Genomic DNA, 21,664 nt, shown 5'->3' with positions numbered 1-21,664 from the left:
CAAGACACCCCCAATACCAGGACACCCCCAAAAAGCAGGACAACCCCAAATACCACGACACCTTCAATACCAGGACACCCCCAAATACCAGGACACCCCCAATACCAGGACATCCCCAAATACTGGGTAAATGCACCTCTCCTGCCTCTGCTCCTAACTCAAAATTGCTTTCACTCCTGTTATATTCAGAACAAATGGTGTATTTTATATTTGTGTGTATGTTGAGCAGTCCTCACCTTCAGTTGCACCCAGTTTACGACTGTAGCCTGGTTCCTATGAGACATCCCCCAACATTCATGTGAGCCTTATCAGCTACTAATTGGGGTGGAGTTGAATGCTCATTTGAGCATCTCCCTATAAATTCAGATCAGCTCATGGGGGAGATCTCTGATGGGGGGCACAGTCTCTGACGGAGTGCGGCTTCGAAAGAGTGCGAAGCAGTTAAACACAGCAGTTGAACTAAAGCAGGAGAAAGACACAACAACAGCAAGAAACTCTACTGCATGCTGGACAGACTGCAAGCAAACACCCTGGGAAACATCTCTTACATGCCTGAGTCCCACTCCGTGTACCTTTATATAATACACCCCTCTTCTCCTTATCATATTACTATCCTCTGTTCCCAAATCTCATTTCTTTACCCCTCTGCTCCACCACCCCAAAACCTGCACATCTCCCCCTCATTGCTATCATCTCCCTACTACTGCTCTCATCACCCCCCACAATGCCTCTTCTACTCCTTCTCATTTTCCTCTCCTCCATTCCCAAAATCCATTCACTATATCCCTCTGCTCCTCCTAAACATTTGTATATTGTGTCCTCACTGCTTCCTTCGCCCCTCTATGGCACCCACCACCTCCTCCTATTATTCCACTCTCCCACTGACCCGAACACCTCCACTAGGAGTTTCTCACGCTCCTGCACATCCCGCTCCCATGCCACCTTTCTCACCCTTCTCCTCCTCCTAGCCGCGGGAGACATCTCCCCGAATCCTGGCCCTCCACCTCCCTCACCCGCACAACACCCTCCCGCCGCCATGTCCTACCGCAACCTAGTATCTGTCCCCCTGCTCCCTAAAATCTCCCCCCCGTTCTCATGTGCACTCCTGAACGCCCGATCGGTGTGCAACAAGCTTACCGCCATCCACGACCTCTTTGTTTCCCGCTCCCTCAACCTCCTAGTGATCACAGAAACCTGGATCCAGCCCACTGACTCTACCTCCCCTGCTGCACTCTCCTATGGAGGTCTCACCTGGACCCACTCACCCAGACCTAACGGTCGTAAAGGTGGTGGGGTTGGTCTGCTCCTGTCACCGCGGAGCACCTTCCGAGTCCTCCCAAACCCCCCCTCCCTATCCTTCTCCTCCTTCGAGGCCCACTGCGTCCGACTATTCTCCCCAACCCCCCTGAAGATTGCTGTGATATACCGGCCTCCTGGATCCATACCCCGCTTCCTGGAAGACTTCTCCTCCTGGCTACCCTTCTTCCTCTCCTCTGAGCTACCCACCATCATTCTTGGGGATTTCAACATCCCTGTCAACCTTGACAACCCGGACACAGCCCGTCTCCTCCACTTAACCTCCTCCTTTGCACTTGCACAGTGCATACAATCCACCACCCACTCCGACGGTAATATCCTTGATCTTGTCTTCTCCAACCGCTGCGCTCCCCACAACCTCACTAACACCCCCTTCCCTCTCTCTGACCACAACCTGATCACCTTCTCTATCTCCTCGTCCTCCAACAAAAACCCCTCCAAATGTCACACTACTACCAGCCGTAACCTCCGCAACCTTAACCCTGCCCCCCTCCACTCTGCAGCTGATCAACTCCACGACCGCATCCTCCCCCTGTCCTGCCCCGACTTGGCTATGACTGCCTACAACAACGCGCTGTCAGCAGCCCTTGACTCACTAGCGCCTTTAACCACACGCAACATCAGACCCCGACCGCTCCAGCCCTGGCAGACTGATCACACCAAAACTCTCAAACGACGCAGTCGTGCCCTGGAGCGACTATGGCGCAAAACAAAATCCCAACAAGCTTTCACCTGCTACAAATCTGCCTTCCGCACCTACACCTCCTCCCTCCACGCAGCCAAACAAGCCTACTTCCTGACCCTCATCAAGGCCCTCTCCTCCAATCCTCGCCGACTCTTCTCCACCTTCAACTCTCTACTCTCTCCACCCCCACCTCCACCCAGCACCTCACTCACCGCCCTTGAGATTGCCAATCACTTCAAAAACAAGATTGACACAATTAGCAAGGACATTGCCGCAACTCACACGCCCTCTCAACCCGTCCCCTCTCACACAGCTACCCCCTCATCCCCCCCCCCCGGACATTACCCGCAGGGACTTCGTCACTGCTCAAACTCCCTCCGACCCCATTCCCCCTCACTCGGCTACCCCCTCATCACCCCTCTCCCACGGCCCCACCACTGCTCTGACCTCCACTCCCACCCCACCCTACATTCCTCATACTGAAGCTCCCCCAACACTCCACACCTTTGACCTTACTACCATTGAGGAAGTCTCCAAGATCCTCTCTGATGCCCGCCTCACCACCTGCCCCCTCGACCCTATCCCCTCACAATTCCTACGACCTCCCTCCCCCTCCATCCTACGCTCCCTCACCCACATCTTTAATCTCTCCCTCTCCTCCGGCACTTTCCCCTCCCCACTGAAGCATGCACACATCACCCCCATACTTAAAAAGCCCTCCCTGGACCCCAATGACCCGAACAACCTCAGACCCATCTCCCTGCTCCCACTTACATCTAAACTCCTCGAGCGTCTCGTCTACACCCGCCTATGCTCTCACCTCAACGACAACAACCTCCTCGATCCCCTACAGTCTGGCTTCCGCCCCCTACACTCCACCGAAACCGCCTTACTCAAACTCTCCAACGACCTTCTAACCGCCAAAGCTAATGGCCACTATTCAGTGCTCCTACTCCTTGACCTCTCTGCGGCCTTCGACACAGTTGACCACCCCCTCCTCCTCAAAATACTACACTCCCTCGGCCTCAGAGATTCTGCTCTCTCCTGGCTCTCATCCTACCTGTCACAACGCTCTTTCAGCGTTACCTATAATGCTACCACCTCCCCCTCACTCCCCCTCTCTGTTGGGGTCCCTCAAGGCTCTGTCCTTGGGCCCCTTCTCTTCTCCATCTACACCTCCTCCCTTGGCCAACTCATACACTCTCACGGCTTCAACTACCACCTCTATGCCGACGACACACATCTATCTCTCAACCCCCCACCTCACCCCTTCGGTCTCTGCCCAAATCACACACCTACTGAGCGACATATCAGATTGGATGTCGCTCCACTTCCTTAAACTGAATCTCTCCAAAACCGAGCTCCTTGTCTTCCCCCCAGCCCGAACCCCACCCCCCATTGACTTCTACATCACATCCAACAACGTCAATATCAAACCCGCTCTGCAGGCCAGAGTACTTGGTGTCATTCTGGACTCCAACCTATCCTTCCAGCCCCAAGTCCAATCTTTAACAAACTCGTGCAGACTCCACCTCCGCAACATCGCCAAAATCCGCACGTTCCTAACCCCAGAAACCACTAAACAGCTCATCCACTCCCTCATCATATCACGACTCGACTACTGCAACTCCCTCCTCACTGGCCTGCCTCGCCGCTGGCTATCCCCGCTTCAGTTGATCCTGAATACGGCTGCCAGACTCATTCACCTTTCCAACCGCTCCATTTCCGCCACCCCCCTCTGCCAATCCCTCCACTGGCTTCCGATTGCGCAACGGATCAAATTTAAAATCCTAACACTGACGTACAAAGCTGTCCACCATACTGCCCCGAACTACATCACTGACCTAATATCCAAGTACCGCCCAGCACGCACACTCCGCTCCTCACAAGACCTCCTTCTCTCTAGTTCCCTGGTCTCCTCCTCCCATGCCCGCCTCCAGGACTTCTCCAGGGTGTCACCCATCCTCTGGAACTCCCTGCCCCAACCCATCAGATTATCACCTACTCTCCTCTCCTTTAGGCGCACCCTGAAAACCCATCTCTTCAGGGAAGCCTACCTCACCCCTTGCTAACTTGCTGACCTCCTCCACTCTTCCTACCACTCCATCCCCCACAGCTATCTCCTCCTGTACCACTACCCCCTCCCTCCTAGATTGTAAGCTCGAAAGAGCAGGGCCCTCGATCCCCTCATGTTTTGCATTGTATTGGTATTGTTCTGTCACATGTTCTGTCCCCCTTTGTAATGTACAGCGCTGAGTGAACTATTGGCGCTTTATAAATACTGTATAATAATAATAATAAATACCAGGACACCCCCAATACCAGGACACCCCCAATACCAGGACACCCCCAATACCAGGACACCCCCAAATACCACGACACCCCCAATACCATGACACCACCAATACCAGGACACTCCCAAGTACCAGGACACCCCCAAATACCAGGACGGGACATCCCATATACCAGGACACCCCCAATACCTGGACAGGACACCCCCAAATACCAGGACACCAGCCAATACCAGGACACCCCCAAATACCAGGACAGGACACCCCCAAATACCAGGACACCCCCAAATACCGGGACACCCCCAAATACCAGGACACCCCCAAATACCACGACACCCCCAATACCACGACACCCCCAATACCAGGACACCCTCAATATCAGGACACCCCCAAATACCACGACACCCCCAATACCAGGACAGGACACCCCCAATACCAGGACACCCCCAATACCAGGACACCCCCAAATACCAGGACACTCCCAAATACCAGGACACACCCAATACCAGGACACCCCCAAATACCAGGACACTCCCAAATACCAGGACACCCCCAAATACCAGGACACCCCCAATACCAGGACACCCCCAAATACCAGGACAGGACACCCCCAATACCAGGACACCCCCAATACCAGGACAGGACACCCCCAATACCAGGACACCCCCAAAAAGCAGGACAACCCCAAATACCACGACACCTTCAATACCAGGACACCCCCAAATACCAGGACACCCCCAATACCAGGACATCCCCAAATACCAGGACACCCCCAATACCAGGACACCCCCAAATACCAGGACACTCCCAAATACCAGGACACCCACTAATACCAGGACACCCCCAAATACCAGGACACCCCCAATACCAGGACACCCCCAAATACCAGGACACCCCCAATACCAGGACACCCCCAAATACCAGGACACCCCTAATACCAGGACACCCCCAAATACCAGGACACTCCCAAATACCAGGACACTCCCAAATACCAGGACACACCCAATACCAGGACACCCCCAAATACCAGGACACTCCCAAATACCAGGACACCCCCAATACCAGGACACCCCCAATACCAGGACCAGAGGAGAGTCATCAGAGGACCTCCACATCCACCTCCAGACCAGGACACCATCAGCCAGGTATTCATCCCCCAATTCACCCCACTACCCCTCTACTGCTCCTCATCCACCCCTCTGTCTCCCCCCCACTGCTCCTCATCCACCCGTCTGTCCCCCCCCACTGCTCCTCATCCACCCGTCTGTCCCCCCCACTGCTCCTCATCCACCCGTCTGTCCCCCCCACTGCTCCTCATCCACCCCTCTGTCCCCCCCCACTGCTCCTCATCCACCCGTCTGTCCCCCCCCACTGCTCCTCATCCACCCGTCTTTCCCCCCCCCCCCCCACTGCTCCTCATCCACCCGTCTGTCCCCCCCCACTGCTCCTCATCCACCCGTCTGTCCCCCCCCCACTGCTCCTCATCCACCCGTCTGTCCCTCCCTCCCACTGCTCCTCATCCACCCGTCTGTCCCCCCCCCACTGCTCCTCATCCACCCGTCTGTCCCCCCCCACTGCTCCTCATCCACCCGTCTGCCCCCCCCCACTGCTCCTCATCCACCCGTCTGTCCCCCCCCCCCACTGCTCCTCATCCACCCGTCTGTCCCCCCCCACTGCTCCTCATCCACCCGTCTGTCCCCCCCCACTGCTCCTCATCCACCCGTCTGTCCCCCCCCACTGCTCCTCATCCACCCGTCTGTCCCCCCCCACTGCTCCTCATCCACCCGTCTGTCCCCCCCCACTGCTCCTCATCCACCCCTCTGTCCCCCCCCACTGCTCCTCATCCACCCGTCTGTCCCTCCCTCCCACTGCTCCTCATCCACCCGTCTGTCCCCCCCCCCCCACTGCTCCTCATCCACCCGTCTGTCCCCCCCCCCACTGCTCCTCATCCACCCGTCTGTCCCCCCCCACTGCTCCTCATCCACCCGTCTGTCCCCCCCCACTGCTCCTCATCCACCCGTCTGTCCTCCCCCACTGCTCTTCATCCACCCCTCTGTCCCCCCCCACTGCTCCTCATCCACCCGTCTGTCCCTCCCTCCCACTGCTCCTCATCCACCCGTCTGTCCCCCCCCCCCCACTGCTCCTCATCCACCCGTCTGTCCCCCCCACTGCTCCTCATCCACCCCTCTGTCCCCCCCCACTGCTCCTCATCCACCCGTCTGTCCCTCCCTCCCACTGCTCCTCATCCACCCGTCTGTCCCCCCCCCCCACTGCTCCTCATCCACCCGTCTGTCCCCCCCCCCCACTGCTCCTCATCCACCCGTCTGTCCCCCCCCCCACTGCTCCTCATCCACCCGTCTGTCCCCCCCCACTGCTCCTCATCCACCCGTCTGTCCCCCCCCACTGCTCCTCATCCACCCGTCTGCCCCCCCTCCACTGCTCCTCATCCACCCGTCTGTCCCCCCCCCCACTGCTCCTCATCCACCCGTCTGTCCCCCCCCACTGCTCCTCATCCACCCGTCTGTCCCCCCCCCACTGCTCCTCATCCACCCGTCTGTCCCCCCCCACTGCTCCTCATCCACCCGTCTGTCCCCCCCCACTGCTCCTCATCCACCCGTCTGTCCCCCCCCCCCACTGCTCCTCATCCACCCGTCTGTCCCCCCCCACTGCTCATCATCCACCCGTCTGTCCCCCCCCACTGCTCCTCATCCACCCGTCTGTCCCCCCCCCCCCCACTGCTCCTCATCCACCCGTCTGTCCCCCCCCCCACTGCTCCTCATCCACCCGTCTGTCCCCCCCCACTGCTCCTCATCCACCCGTCTGTCCCCCCCCCCACTGCTCCTCATCCACCCGTCTGTCCCCCCCCACTGCTCCTCATCCACCCGTAATAAACCTCCTACAAAACAAATTGAGCAGCTAGCATATAATGTGTTCCCACATGGAAACCGTAAATCACAATACAAAATGCAGCGCAGCAATATAAACTCCAATGGTGCTAATAATACAAATGTACATATATGAAGAGTGAGAACAGAAATGGTGTTTGTGACAATAAATATGTGCTACACCCAATATCTTCACAATGCAGACACATAAATAATCACAGACTTGCACATAACAGTGCTGAAATAAATAGAAATACCAAATAAAATGTACTCAATAGTGAACTGTCCCTTTAAATCTCAGATATCTTCACATGAGCTTGTGCAGTATGTCTCCTATATATCGTGATCCAAATACACCGGCAACAAGTGTCTCATAAATAAAATCTCCAAACATTGGTGAACGTTCCCTTTAAATCCGCTGTACTCCAAGTGGATCAGTGTAATCACACTACTGCATACACGTGTCCGGTGCTCCCGTGTCACCCCTTAGTGTACATCCACCTCCAACACACTATTGTGCTCACCTCCAGGTTTGACCCGTAATGCCAGGTCAGACTATGCTTCTCCCTTTAACCCGGGAGGGTATACTGGTACACAGATCTTCACCATTGTCAGCACTTTAAAACTCTCCAAAATGCTCCACAATCATAGGAACAAAATGCTCCATATAGTGTAGTATTGCCAAGTAAAACGGACTTTATTAAAACAATCAAAATAAACTCACATTTAAAAGTGTCCACCTGGGACACTGCAGGGTAAAAACTCACTATACAGTATGTCTTGTGAACAAAGTACAGGAATCCCTTTTCCAAAATGGTGGCATGTGCACTTCCGGGTTGTAGCTTGACATCATTGGTGTACCCTACGCGTTACGTCACGTGGTGGGTCTGGAAATGATCAGTGGGGACCAGATCCAGACCCACACAGGCATCTGTGCAGCTTGAGATCACCTCTAATAGTGATCTATTGCTGGCTGCAACCAGCATCTCTAGAGTGGATATGTAACGGAACCGACCCAGCCTGTGCTGAGTACTTCCATTATAATACTGCTTCCCCGTGTGGACACCGACCACAGACACCACAGCCGACCGTACAAGACTACAAGACACCAGTCCTGAAGTAAACCAGGAAATAGACTATTTTATTTTAACACAGATACAAGATACACAGTCAGGGGACAATCCCACCTCCCCCCTGCATAATGACACAGGGCGGGGCAATCTACCTTTAGCAACAAGAGACACACCAGCAGACAGTCCCATCAGGAGGGAGGGCTGCTGGAGACACTCTCACAAAGCCAATACACATACATCCCATAATAGTTTTCTCCCAAGCCAGACACACAATAGAACAATGGGATGCAACTACATGGCATTAAACAATCTACAACCCCCCACCCCAATATTAGGACAGATCACCCTGTACCCCTAACAGGCACAGTGTGACTTACACATAAGAGGGATATGGGGAGCTGAGACAGGGGTCTCCTCACCTCTCCAAAGGGGGCTGTGCTCCATGGACCCCCACCCAAAGTGAGCTGTGTTCCATGGACCCCCACCCAAAGTGAACTGTGTTCCATGGACCCCCCACCCAAAGTGACTCCCGTCACAGGATACATTGTATACAGCAAACTCTTCATAAACAGGATGGGGAATCTACATGACAAGTAAGGGGAACCTGCATACTGGAGTCACGGATCAGATCCCCATTAATGTTTTGTTTTCCAGTAATAATAATCAGGACATACAATTCGGTGACATTACCAGGACTGAGAAAGCATGAATGGCATGGAATGTGTTTCATCATCTAACAGGGAGATACAATACAGACATTGAGGGGATAATAGTCCGATGGAAGTGCTACATCCATATTCAGGAGAAGAGAACATGTCACAGAAAATTGCTTCAAGAAACTCCCAACTTGGACAAACCTCCAGTAATAAACAATCTTCAGTGTATTCCCCTCATCAATATTGTGTTGTCTAGCAAAGTGTATGCCGGAGGGTTCAAATCGGATGTTGCAGCTTGGCAGGGTGTAGCTCAGTCCTGCCACAGAGGAAGCGGACAATTTGGGCAAGTGTGTGACCAGCACTTACACTGCCTGTAACGTCTACTTGTGTGTGGGGGAGGGTAAGAGGGTGGGGAGAGGGAAATCGGAAAAGTGAAGGGGATGACACCAGAGGTGTAGGTAAAGGGGTGCAAGACCAGTGGGGGCTAAGGAAAAAAGGGGGATCTTAAACTGTGTATAAGTACAATGATCTTATGATCTTCATTACGGGAGGGTTATGATTTGAGGTCAGCCATGAAGGGGGAGGAGTCAGGTAATGTCTCAATAAATATCTACACAAGTATAATTGGATGTGTGAGGACCCCATTATCCAGTATATTCATCAGAGGACTGGAAGTGGATCCAGCATGCCCAGATAGAGGTGAACCTTGAAGGGGAGCCGTGACAAATGGAAATGAGCTCTTCCATCTCTGCAACCATTGATGGTATATCAGAGCTGACAGCAGAAGTGGCTCCATCACCTGAGGTGGTGTCACAGAACTGCATGGCGGCTGACTATCCCTCGGAAGATCAAGGTGGAGTCTACAAACTGGTGTCACATAGAGAGTGTTGTCCATTTATATGAGAACATGAGGATCTGAGAAGGAGATATCTACACAAGGTAAAGGAGATCCAACAGGCACCTGGGTGGGGGAAGTTGGATCCAATGTTTTTGGATGGGCTGAGCTGGAACTTGGTGGGTTTGCTGCTTAAGCCTTTAGATGTTACTAATAGTTCTGATAGTAATTCTACACATTGCTGGGATTTCTCTCGCTGCCAGAGTGGAGTTGGCCTCCACTGAACAAGGCTCATTTTAGGCCTTCAGACTAGACATAGTTACATAACTAATCTGATAGAAAGACACAAGTCCATCCAATTCCACCAATAGAGGGGGGGAGGGGACACACACATAGAAACCCTCCATATACACGATCCTATACCCACAGCTCATCCACAGGAAGGAAAATCATTCCTTCCTGACCCCCCGAGAGGCAATCGGATATTCCCGGGATCACCTTCCCTATAAATGTTCTATCCAGTTATATTCTGTGTATCCAAGAAAGGATCCAGGACTTCTGTAACGCAATCCACCAAAAACACAGCAAGGGCGGGGGGGGGATAGGGGGCTTAGATGTGCTGAAGCACCCCCATAATACCCCCAGCACCCCCATAGATCCCTGTCTTGGAAATTTGCTTTAACGAATTTCTCCTTACCGTGAGTACTCGCAGTTGGATGCGCAGAAATCCCCCATAAAGCTGTGCGAATCTCGCTTACCACGACTGCAGCTAAACTACACGATTCCTGCTCATCCAAATACTTTGGCTCTGTTGAAATGTGGGGGTGGAGCTCCGTTACCCTAGAATGATCAAACGACACTCTCAGGATGGTGTTGCAATTCACATAAAGGCTGGTTTCAGACTCAGTTCTCTGTTTTATTAAAAATACACACATGCCCCCCACATGAATAAAGTCAATCCCCTCCCACCGAACAATGCAATGGGGAGTGCCTATACACAGGATGTACATTCCAATTGGAGCATAGTCTTTCCTATTATCTATCACTGGTCCTCCCCCATGAGTCTTCTGAGGTCAGCAGACTTCTTCCCCTTCCCCCCCATGAGCCATCTGAGGTCATATTTCCTGTCCTACTAGCTTCTATTGGTATGTCCATTCTCTGCACAAGCATCTCCTAAAAATATCAGTCTGTACCTGGATGGGCCCGGTACAATCTTTATTAAAACACATCCATCCAAGATACAGTTTCAAGTTGGTAATGGGTTGTAAGATATGCATAAGCCTACACGTGGAGTTCACACCGCTTGGCGCCTTGCGTTATGAAGCCCATGTGGTACTATGCTGCTGATATGTGGATACAGGCCCGCGGTCTACTGCCAGCGACATTCGCATCGAATGCCGTGGTGGTATACACGCCGGTCTATAAGCGCAGATCTGCCATCTCATCCATTACCAAGCTGAGTACTGTAATACATACATTGTACATGCGCATGGCCCAATTGCAGCCTTCAGAGCTTTAATTAAGCCACACGAGAGACATATGAATAACACGAATATATGACACATTTAAAGTTCGACCAACAATACAAAATTTCCATGACATTCCCTCCTGTTTTATCATATTCTCCTCGTGTCCCTTCTTGATCTTCTTCAGCTTGATGGGTGTAGTCTCAAACCTCAAAGAGTTCCTGTAGTTGTCCCTGAGAATAAAGCTCCACGGGGTACCTGAAACAACAAGACCCGATGCAGACTCGACGCAAACAGGCTTGATTGAAGCGATGATCCTCAAGAGCGTTGGAACCTTCACTACAGGAAGGCTCTTGCAAAAACCACAAACAGACTTGTGGTATGAATAAGGCTTGTGATCCCACGGTGGTCTGGGGAGATCCAGCAATAGATTCTCAAATTGCCCCTGCAGACGGGGCCACACAAGGCTGGTCTCAACCCAGACGGTTTTCCAAATCGCAGACACAAACCATGATGAGGCTTGAAGCTTGCTTGAAGGTCTTGGAGAATGTGGTCTTCAGAGAGATAAATTAGAGGGAAGCCAGGACGTAATCTGTAGAGAAGGTGGATGGTTGGTGAGGTCTTCCTCCGATCAGTGGTTGGAGTGGGATCCCAGGAGCGGGCATGGAGATGTGGTCGTCTGCCCGAGCTTGGCTTACACGGTCGATGAGGCAACAGGAACATCTCACCGCGGCATATAAAAGGCAGATGAAAAAGAGAAGCATCAGGACATACACTCCCACTTCCTTCAACCAAGATCCGATGGAGAACAGGAAATCTCCCAATCCTCCCAAACCCTTAAACGGATTCCAACCCTCACTAGCTATAGCTCTAGCTTTTCCCTGTAGTTCACTAACTTTGTCCATATGGGCCTGGACCTTGTCATCGGTGTCTTCTATCCAAGTACAACAATCCTCTCCGATGAACTCACAGAACCCCCCTTTGGCGGCTAAAAGATAATCAAGGGCCATCTTCTCCTGAAGCACTAAAATTCCCATCTGCCGTTGTTCTTGGGCAATTTCTCTGACAGCCTCTACGGTCTCGTTAAACATACTATCCACGATGACAGAAAAATTGTTCAGGCGCTTCATAAGTTCTATTCCCCATCCTGTCCATGAGGGGAACCAAGCCCATGCCTGGTCGCCCTCAGAGAACAGCTCTCTGCGAACTCTCCCTGCCATCCTTACCTTCTTGTGGACCATCAACTCTTCATGATCCATCACTACATAGGATGCGGGGACTAGCTTTATGAGGGCACACAAACCTTTCGCGTTCTGGGGAAATGTTCTATAGGCTGCTGAACCACACAGAAAATAGTATAGACCTGTCAGAGCAGAACAGGAGGAGTTCCTCGTTCGGCCTCTGGCACTGAGCAACAGTTGCACAGACTGGGGGATTGCTCCCTCAGTCTGCACATCACATCCGTCCTTCCAACACACGTGGTCTGGTCGGTCAGTGTGGTTACTCAGAAGGGAAGTCTGGTTAGTCAGATTGACAGTTATACCTCCCTCGCAGGTGGTAGTCCCAACAAACTTGTTACCTGTGCCAAAGCTGATGTTAAAGCACACCTGAGGGCTGCCTAGCTGCCCAGTTACCCATAATGGACTGGTGAGGGCCCTACAGGAGCTAGAGCTAATATTGGTGCTGAAACTGATGTTACCTGCTAAAAATGTGTCATTAAGTTCTACCGACAAATGTCTACGTGGGGGCTGACCAGGGGTCCCTTGCTTTTTCATGCTGACGCGGATGTCATATAGGGCATGAACAGCGGCCATTGCGGACATGTGATGACTGGGTGGGGGCTTAGAGCATACCCAACAGTTGGTTTTGTTGGCGGTTCTGGCTAAACGCAGGTGCATTTTAAATAAAAGGTTGGGGTATCTGCCGTCTTTTCCTTTGTTCACACACATGTAAGACATACAAACAACAAGAAAAAGGAAAATGACACCCCTCATTCTCTGGTGTAGCGGAAAAGCTTCTTGCAGTGGCTTGTGTGCACCCAGTTGTTTCGTCCCTCGAGTTTGAGTGAGGTAGGTGTCGTCAGCTGGACTTGGTATGGTCCGGTGAACCGTGGCTGGAGTCCGGTTCTTTGATGTTTCTTTAGGACGAACCAATCACCTGGCTCAATAGAAAGAACACCCGTTATTGCATTTGGATCGGGGAGCGATTCGCGAACCCGATGGTGTATCTTCTGCAGCTCCCGTTGCAGAGATTGCACATAACCTGTAAGCTGTGAATGCAAAGACGACAACTGTTGAGGAAAGTACAACCCTGTTTTGGGAGGTCCCCCAAACAACACCTCGTAGGGTGACAGCCCATGTGGTTGCCGAGGGGCATTCCGGATGGAATAGAGGGCAATGGGGAGACACTCAGGCCAGGGTTTTTTGGTATCGGCCATGATTTTGGAGATCCTGTTTTTAAGGATTCCGTTGAGACGTTCAACCTTACCGCTACTCTCGGGGTGATACGGGGTGTGTAGCCATTGGTTGATGTGAAAGGCTTTACATACCTCTGCAAAGATCTGTCCAGTGAAGTGTGACCCCCTATCGGACTCGATGGTTTCAGGTAGACCCCAGCGGCACACAACCTCAGACAGGATTTTCTTCGCCGTGGTACTAGCGTTGGCACATGTGACGGGCCACGCTTCAGGCCAGCCTGAAAACATATCTACACAGACCAAGGCGTATTTGTACGGCCCACTCTTTGGTAACGAGATGTAATCGATCTGGATGCGTTGGAAGGGGCGTTCAGGTTTTGGTGAGTGCCTTTGGGGTATTACTACCATTCTGCCAGGGTTGTGTAGGGCACAGACTAGGCAAGAAGCTGCAAAGGTAGCTGCAGCAGTACTGAACCCAGGTGCAATCCAATGCTCGTCTACCAACGCACACATAGCCGTCTTAGATTGGTGCCCAGGGTAGTGAGCCAAGTGGGCCATCATGGGGAAAAGGGACTTTGGCAAACACCATCTTTTGTTCAGGCACCAAATGTCATTCGACCCTTGGGAGGCTCCTGCTGCTGTCCATCTAGCCTTCTCCTGCAAACCCGCCTGTGATTGCAGTTTTTTAAACTCATCTAACGAAACCTCTGAAGGGATGGCCAGCATCAGAACCCCCCTTTCCTGAACCAGTGCACCGGCCTTTGCGGACCGATCTGCCAAAGCGTTTCCACATGCCTCCACACTAGTCTCAGTGGTATGAGCCTTCACCTTAAGAACAGCAATCTCCCGTGGCAGGCCGAAGGCAATGAACAACCTGTCAATCAGTTCTGCATGCTTCACCAGTTTACCTGAACTTGTGAGAAATCCCCTCGCTTTCCAGATGGGACCAAAGTCATGTGCAATACCAAACGCGTACCTCGAATCCGTATAAACATTAATCCTCTGACCTTCATGTAACTCACATGCCCTGGCCAGTGCCCACAGCTCAGCTTCCTGAGCTGACATATGTGCGTTCAGAGAGCCCTTTTCCACAATGTCACTTTCCGTCGTGACCGCGTAACCAGTGTGTGGCTTACCGTCTTGGGTGTAGTACCTGGACCCATCGACAAAAAGATTTTTCGCTTCCGGTATTGGCGTTTCCTTCACTGGGCTGATCGCCGCTGACTCCAGTTCCATCAAAGAAATGCAGTTGTGTCCTTTGGAAGAGAGGTTAGTAGTGGACAAAGAAGACATGTTAGTAGAAGAGGTGTTAGTATTGTTAGTCGGGTTGCAAAATTCAGCACTGTCGTTGTTGTCCTCCCCCCCTTTCTCGTCTTCCAACACAGGAAGAAGAGAAGCTGGGTTAAGAATAGTGCATCGTTTGATAGAGAGGTTAGTAGGAGTTAGGAGGGCTACCTCGTATTTGGTCAATCTTGCTGCAGAGAGATGTTTAGTTTGGACCTGGTTTAGGATCTCTTGCACCGAGTGCGGAGTGTAGAGTGTGAGGGGTGAATCCAAAACGATGTCACCCACTTTTTGGACAAGGACAGCACAAGCAGCCACTGCCCTCACACAACCCGGGGACCCTTTGATGACTGGGTCCAGAGCGGTCGATAGGTACATGATGAGGCGGTATTTGGTTCCGTGAAGTTGGGTTAGTACTCCAGTTGCATGGCCCTGACTTTCGTGACAGAAAAGGTAGAAAGGTAGGTCATAGTTGAGTAGACCTAGGGCTGGTGCTATTGAGAGTTCCTGAGTCAAATCTTGAAGAGTTGACCAGTCATCATCTGACATTTGAAATGGTGTTTTGGATGTCAGCTCATACAGGGGACCAAGTTTGCCCGAGATATTGGGGACCCAATCTCTGCAGTAGTTGATAAGGCCGAGGACGGCTCTCAGCTGACGGTGGTTTTTGGGTCTCTTTAGGTCTTGCAATGTCTGCACTCTTTGGGTTGTTAGGTGCCTGGTGCCCTGAGAAATACAATGCCCCAAGAAGATGACTTTTTCCTGGCAGAGTTGTAATTTCTCCTTGCTGGCCTTGTTGCCCGTTGACGCCAGATGGTTGAGTAATGAAACAGTATGTTGATAACAATCCTTTTTAGTGGGACAGCAGAGGAGCAAGTCATCAACATACTGTAACAACACCACCTCTGGATTCATTGGGGTCCACTGATCTAACACGATTTTCAGCTTGCAGCTGTATTCCGAGGGACTGGTTACCGCCCCCTGGGGGAGATGGGTCCAGGTAAGTTGTCGGCCCTGGAAGGAGAAGGCAAAAAGGTACTGACACTGGGGATCCAGGGGTACCGAGAAAAACGCGTTTGACAGATCAATGACGGTAAAAAATTTTGCATTGGGTGGTACGGTTGCCAGCAGGGTGTGTGGATTGGGCACCAAAGGGGCATCACTGATGATGATTTTGTTTACCGCTCTCAGGTCATGTACCAGCCGGTAGGTGGTCGGTTGACCCGGTGCTGTCTTTTTGGCTACTGGGAATAATGGTGTGTTACATGGCGACTGGGTTGGGGTGAGGACCTTTATCTGTAGATAATGGTCGATCTGGGTTTTTAGGCTGTCCATTTGAGCTACACTTAAAGGATATTGTGGTAGTTGTGGTAATACGCTTCCTGGTCTGATGTTGACTGTAGTTGGAGGTACCGGCAAGAGACCCACATCATATTTATCTGCTGCCCAAACTTTGGGGTCAACTTCAGCCAATACGTCCAACTCCAGACAATATGTAGCCTCGGTGAGATAAGGTAGGGCCAACAATGTGCACAGTCTTTCTTCCGACAGGGCACTACTCACCACAACACCCGATGGGGTGAACTCAATGACAGCTTGAATGTCTGACAAGATGTCCGCTCCCAAAAGATTGATGGGGACGTCATCTGAGACCAGCACTGACCTGACAGCCTCAGTGTGCAGACCTAACCTGCAATGGAGTGGTTTGGTGGACTGTAGAGACACCGTTTGACCTGTGAGACCTACCGTCGGTGTGCTTGCCCCTGAGAGGGGTACCTTGCCTTGGATGTCCTGTTTTCGCAAGACTGTTCTGGCTGCACCGGTGTCGATGAGGCAAGGGAGGGGATATTTTAATTCCTCGAGAAAAAGATGGATCTGGGCCGACACCGATTTGCCAACTTCCTATGAAGATTCATAGGAGTTACTTACCATGGTGGTCATAGGGGCGGAGGACTCATCAGGAATGAACTGCCACCGACCTTTAGGTAATTGGGGACAGCTCCTCCTCATGTGCCCCGTTTGGTGGCACTGGAAGCACCTGGGTGGGGGCCTATCCTTCCTGTGACCCAGATCCCTTGGTTTTTCGTGTGGGGTCTGGGACATAAGAACTTTGGCCTTGTCTTGTTTTCTTCTATCCATTTCCCTCTCTATTGCCGCAAGAGTGGAAAGGATAGCAGAGATAGACATCTCATTATATTCGGGTCGGGCCAGAACCAGCCTTTCCCGAATTTTAATATTGATGCCTTCCAAAAATTTGGCCCGCAACAGAATGTGCGTCGCGGTCACCTTTACCCCTTCAGTTGGAGCATCAGGTCCAACTTCCAGATCCGCATCCAGTGCCGTCTGCTTGAGACGGCGCCAGAAGCAGGCGCTTTCCTCATTAGGACCCTGGGTGAGCTTCATCATGTCCGTAGTAGAGGTAGCACCATACATTTCTGGAAGCTTTGCCTTTAGCTGTGTACAGAACTCTTTGCCCCCTGAAGTCATCTCCTCATGCGTGGTTATAGAGCACCCTGCAATCACTGTACTGGCCACTTCCATGCCCACCTTAGCCCGCAGGATCTGAGCACAATCTGACCCGCTCATACCATAGCTGAACTGGTTTTGTCCAAACATTCAAGGAAATCCTCTCGGATTGACTCGATAGTCCGGGAGCTCAGCCAGAATAGTGCGGATCTCTGCCGGGGTGAAGGGGACATGCCAAACTACCCGTTCCCCTAAAGTCCGTTCCCCCCGTGCATTGGGAGGACCTTCAAATTGCTGCACTCTGACTGGATAGGCCTCGGTCCGGGAAGAGTGCAAGGGCTGACCCAGCTTCATCGGTGGGCTTAGATTAACCACCTCGCTTACTGCACCTTCAGGTTTGAGGTCCCTCAGATCAGGGTATAGCTGGGGGGCAGGGGTCTGATCAGTGGTTCGTAGCGCTTTGATGCAATCCGCCCTGTTTCTTAACCGGGTGTCTATTCCCCTTGATTCACAGATAGTCTGCAAATCGGTTGTTGAGTAGGCTTCATAGTTGGAAACAGAAGGAGCTGGGGTGAAGCAGGAAGAAGGGAGAGGTAGAGGTAGAGGCATAGATACAGAAGACACGGAAGGTACATCAAGAGTGACATCACTAACAGAAGAGACAGGTGCAGTTATACTTATCTCAGCCACTGTTGGTTGTTGGGGAACCCCAGCAGACCCTGATCCTGCCTGCCTTAGTAGAGTCAGCCCTGAAAGAGCTTCCTCCACCTCTGACACTGGATCCTCCTGTTTTATTCCCTCTGGAGGCCAGGTATACATCACCTGGTTCTTCCGGACAGACACCAGTTTATGTATGCCCTGCTTCCCTAATTGGATTGACCTGTGAAGCCATAGCTGTGCGATCTCTAGTTCTGACGCCTGCATCCGTGGTTCAAATTCAGAGATGAATTTTTCCCACCTCCATGCGTCAAATGTACCTTCCCGGGGAATTTCCCATCTGGTACCCTTCGACCATTTATTCCACCTTTTGAGGGGTTTTGTAGACTTCCCCCCCAAACTCACCTTCATCAGTTGTGCAGCTGTCCTTACCCTGAAGAGGGCTGGTTCCCCCTCTCTCTTCATGGACTGACTACTGCCCATCGTGACTAGTCACTGGTATATATCCCGCGTCCGGGTACCTGTTTACCCCCTGGAGCACTCGGTGGGATCCTACCGAGAGGCCTGATTCCACCACTTTCCCAGCACAGCGTAATTTATGTGATGCTTATCGATCACCCGAAGTGCATCAAGTGGCGGTCAGACTGAGAGCACACCTCCCACTCCCACAGCGCAATTTGTGTGATCCTGACCACCCGAAGTGTTTGTGGTAACCAGGCTAAGCGTTACACTTCCCTGGACCGCCCACTCACACAGCGTAATTTATGTGGTTCTCATCACCCACTGTGTTTGGCAGGCCACACCGCACAATGATGAAAGTGGCTTTTCTCTCCCTGCACACAGTAGCTAACACAAGTCAAAACAAAAAGAGGGGTTCTTGGATGTTACTTAGGGGTCACTGGTTGGCCGGAAACCTGCTAACTGACCTTTAGGAAATTTGTGTAAAGAAAAAAACTTTCCTAATACACACAGAAAAACCCTTTTTCAACCTGAAAAACTGTTAAAAAGGACAAAGTGGATCCTTATGAAAAACACGGGACGTTTCACAGTAAAACAATTACACAGAGGTAAACCGAAAAACTGCGCCAAAAGTAATCTTGTTGCTGACGCAAAAATCACTCATACCAGCGCCGCTAAACGATCCACGTTACACACGCAATCTTCGCTGCAACCACCTAAAACCGTTTACACAAAAAGTCTGCTGGACGCGAAACACGTGACACAGCAGCTTAAAACAAACCCACTTTACAATAAGGAACTACTTTTAACAGGAAAAACACAAGAAAAACATAATCACTATACAAGAAATCTATGTGCAAAAACCCAGACTTCACCGCGCTCACTAAATGTGGAACACGTGAGGGAAAACTCGCTTAACATACTTTAAATTGGCTGGCAATACGCAAATTTAAAGCTAAAAGGAAACAAATTAAACTGTAAAAAATTTGGATTAAAAACACAATATGGGTAAAATGCATATAGAAAGCTGCATGCACATTGCATAGAGATTACTGCACATGTGGTAGTCAACAAAATGGCCACCAGAGAAAACACATGTGGTAGTCAACAAAATGGCCACCAACAGGGAAAGCACATGTGGTAGTCAACAAAATGGCCACCAACAGGGGAAGCACATGTGGTAGTCAACAAAATGGCCACCAACAGGGGAAGCACATGGGAACACTAACCTCAAAATTGCCTCTAACCTCTTACATAAAACAGACTTTTGGACAGAACATACACTGGACAATTACACAACAATATACAGCACACATACAACACAATTTGGCACGATCACAGAACGGACATAAAACACCAACATATCACACTAACATGCACATGTAACAGAAAGGACCCCCTGCTGCATGCTTGCTGGGAGCAGTAGTACCACAAAACACTGCACAGACTACATACACACAAAGATCTTACAACAGTTAACAATTAACCTAAACCTTTCAGCACTGTAATAATTACCTCACGTGGAGGGGGGTAAAGCAATCACCACAGTACCTACAGCCCTCAAATACTTACCTAAACATGCAACAACTTTTACCCACTAAAACATATACCCATTTAATTTTTGGTTGGAAGATTTTTAAACTTGACCAAATCCAGCCAACCAAACCCACCCCTCTGCTGTTCTCCGCAGAGACAAACCCTTGTCTTTCACCCACAAATCAAGATTTTAGGATAAAATAGGTCCTTGTTAAGCGGAATTCACGTTAGCTAACAGAGAGCGAAATCAGCCACACGAACACGCAAAAAGCGATCCTCTTAATGGCAGAGAGACCTGAAATGTGCCGGCAAACTTTTTGCTAGTTCATGATGGCTCATTCCCCCCTCGTACTCGGTTAGCTATCCCAGAATTCGCGTTAGTATCCACTGGCTCGCCAAACTGTCTTGGAAATTCGCTTTTAACGAATTTCTCCTTACCGTGAGTACTCGCAGTTGGATGCGCAGAAATCCCCCATAAAGCTGTGCAAATCTCGCTTACCACGACTGCAGCTAAACTACACGATTACTGCATCTCCAACTGGGTTAGCTCTGTTGAAATGTGGGGGATGGAGCTCTGTTACCCTAGAATGATCAGGCGACACTCTCAGGATGATGTTTGAATTCACATAAGCCCCGATCTGACTCCAGCATTGGATTTTTATTTACAAGCAGACACACGCCCCCCCACATGAATAAGGTCAATCCCCTCCCACCGAACAATGCAATGGGGAGTGCCTATACACAGGATATACATTCCGATTGGAGCATTGCCTTTCCTATTATCTATCACTGGTCCTCCCCCATGAGCCCTCTGAGGTCAGCAGACTTCCTCCCCTTCCCCCCATGAGCCCTCTGTGGAGGGCATATTTACTGTCCTACTAGCTCCTATTGGTATGTAAATTCCTTGTACAAGCATTCCCTAGAAATATCAGTCTGTACCTGGATGGGCCTGATACGATCTTTATTAAAACACATCCATCCAAGATACAGTTCAGGTCAGTAATGGGTTGTAAGATATGCATAAGCCTACACACGGAGTTCACACCGCTTGGCGCCTTGCGTTATGAAGTCCATGTGGTACTATGCTGCTGATATGTGGATACAGGCCCGCGGCTTACCGCCGGCGGCATTCGCATCGAATGGTGGTATACATGCCGGTCTATAAGCGCAGATCTGCCATCTCATCCATTACCGAGCCGAGTACTGTAATACATACATTGTACATGCGCATGGCCCAATTGCAGCCTTCAGAGCTTTAATGAAGCCACACGAGAGACATATGAATAACACTAATATATGACACATTTAAAGTTCAACCAACAATACAAAATTTCCATGACAATATTCTGTCTCTCAGTGTTACACCGAACATTCCATTGTTAGACCGATCATTTCTGTGTGAGGGGCAAACGTTCAACATCAGCCGGGGAACAAAAACGCATTTTCTTCATTGCACATTGTAATACCCCTCCCCCTATATTGTATTACCCCTCCACCAACCTTGTATTTCCCCTCCAGCCTACATTGTATTACCCCATCCACCTATACTGCATTACCCAGGAGGAGGGAGGGCTGCTGGAGACCCCCCCACCAAGCCAATACACATAAACACATACATTCCATAATAGTTTGCTCCCA

The sequence above is a fragment of the Staurois parvus genome, unplaced genomic scaffold, assembly GCF_062004578.1.
Source record: "Staurois parvus isolate SC_StPar_1 unplaced genomic scaffold, SC_StPar_1.0 ptg001689l, whole genome shotgun sequence".
Lineage (NCBI taxonomy): Eukaryota > Metazoa > Chordata > Amphibia > Anura > Ranidae > Staurois > Staurois parvus.
This window is presented reverse-complemented; position numbering follows the sequence as displayed.